Genomic DNA, 2,214 nt, shown 5'->3' with positions numbered 1-2,214 from the left:
AAGCTGGTTTGGTGGAACTGAATTCTCTTAACTTTTGCTTGTATGAAAAGCTTTTTATCTCTCCATCAATTTTGAATGAGATCATTGCTGGGTACAGTAATCTTGGTTGTAGATGTTTCCCTTTCAGTACTTTAAATATATCCTTCCATTCCCTTCTGGCCGGCAGAGTTTCTGCTGAAACATCAGCTATTAAATGTATGGGGTTTCCCTGTATGTTACTTGTTGCTTTTCCCTAGCTGCTTTTTTTTTTTTTTTTTTTTGGCAATTTATTTTTTTTTTATTTTGGCAATATCTGGCAATTTATTAACCAGTGGAACATACTGAACAACAAACTATCTTACATCTTTCAGGAAGAAGAAACACTAGATTTGAAAACACATCACCCACTGAATTTGAACACAACACCTCTACTCAATTAACATAAACATTTGTACAGTCCAGGTCTTTATTTTTACACCCAACAGGCCATACATTCATAGGGAATACGCTCCAACAGTTCAGGTTCCTTTCCATTGGTCCTCATGAAGTGTGCTTTTCTGGGTGGAGCAGGCTGGTGCTTGAACTGAACCCAAATCCCTTTCTCTTTGGCTTCCTTCTTTTTCTGATCATTTTCCTTCACATGTTTCAGGAGGCTATCTAGGCTCTTAGAGTGCTTAATATGTTCAATAGGCACATTAATTCTCTTGGCAAGAATCTTGCCCTTGTTTGTTTACAATGATGCCAGCAGCATGCTGGGTAACATTATAGACTCTCCCAGTTTTGCCGTGGCAACATTTGTGGGGCATTCCTTTTTGAACAGTACCCATGCCCTTGATATCTACAATATCACCCTTCTTGTAGATTTGCATGAATACAGCCAAAGGAACAATTCCATGTTTTCTGAAAGGCCTAGAGAGCATGCAGCGGGTGCCCCTCCTCTTTCCCTCCGTGTTGGTCATTTTGGCAAATTACTGGAAGATGATGGTTCCAGCCGACAGGGTCCCTTGCTGCTTTTAATACTCCTTCCTTGAGTTTAGTCTTTGTTAGTTTGATTAATATGTGTCTTGGTGTGTTTCTCCTTGGGTTATCCTGTATGGAACTCTTTGCACCTCTTGGACTTGATTGACTATCTCCTTTTCCACGTTGGGGAAATTTTCAACTATAATCTCTTCAAAAATTTTCTCATACCCTTCCTTTCTCTCTTCTTCTGGGACCCATATAATTTGAAAGTTGGTGCCTTTGATATTGTCCCAGACGTCTCTGAGACTATCCTCAGTTCTTTTCATTCTTTTTACTTTATTCTGCATTTCAGAAGTTATTTCCATCATTTTTTCTTCCAGCTCACTGATTCACTCTTCGGCTTCAGATATTCTGCTATTGATTTCTTCTAGAGTATTTTTAATTTCAGTAATTGTGTTGTTTGTCTCTGAACGTCTATGCTCAAATTCTTCTAGGTCTTTGTTAATTATTGCATTTTCTCCATTTTGTTCTCAAGGTTTTTGATCATCTTTACTATCATTATTCTGAATTACTTTTCAGGTAGTTTGCCTATTTCCTCTTCATTTATTTGGACTTCTGTGTTTGTAATTTGTTCCTTCATTTGTGTAGTATTTCTCTGCCTTTTCATTATTTTTTTTTAACTTACTGTGTTTGAGGTCTCTTTACCCCAGGCTTGAAGGTTGAATTCTTTCTTCCTTTTGGTTTCTGCCCTCCTAAGATTGGTCCGGTGGTTTGTGTAAGCTTCATATAGGGTGAGATTTGTGCTGTTTTTGTTTGTTTGTTTGGTCACTTGTTTTTCCTCTGATGGCAAGGCTGACTGAAGTGGTAATCCTGTTTGCTGATGATTGGGTTTGTATTTTTGTTTTGTTTGTTGTTTAAACGAGACTTTCTGCACAGGGTGCTACTGGTGGTTGGGTGATGCCAGGTCTTGTATTCAAGCGGTTTCTTTTGTGTGAGTTCTCAATATTTGATACTCCCTAGGGTTAGTTCTCTGGTAGTCCAGGGTCTTGGAGTCAGTGCTCCCACTCCAAAGGCTCAGGGCTTAATCTCAAAATGAGACACAAGGTGAGCAAATGCTGTTTGAAAAAATGGTACCGATGGACTTGCTTGATTCAAGATTGTCACAAACCTTCAATTTGAAAAAATCACATAATCTTGACTTTCCCCAGTCTTTGTACTTTCCTTTCATGAGCACTGAATGGCAAGCAATGCTCAGACTGTCCTGTTGCAGACAGA

The 2,214-nt window shown here is 38.8% G+C and overlaps 1 pseudogene; it reads right to left on the bottom strand.

Moving 5' to 3' along the window:
* Positions 1 to 451: 451 nt before the first annotated feature.
* LOC128068062 (60S ribosomal protein L21-like) lies at positions 452 to 941 on the bottom strand (annotated as a pseudogene).
* Positions 942 to 2,214: the final 1,273 nt, after the last annotated feature.

The sequence above is a fragment of the Budorcas taxicolor genome, chromosome 23, assembly GCF_023091745.1.
Source record: "Budorcas taxicolor isolate Tak-1 chromosome 23, Takin1.1, whole genome shotgun sequence".
Lineage (NCBI taxonomy): Eukaryota > Metazoa > Chordata > Mammalia > Artiodactyla > Bovidae > Budorcas > Budorcas taxicolor.
Note: the sequence above shows the minus strand (reverse complement) of the source record. Positions and strands in the feature narration are given on the sequence as shown.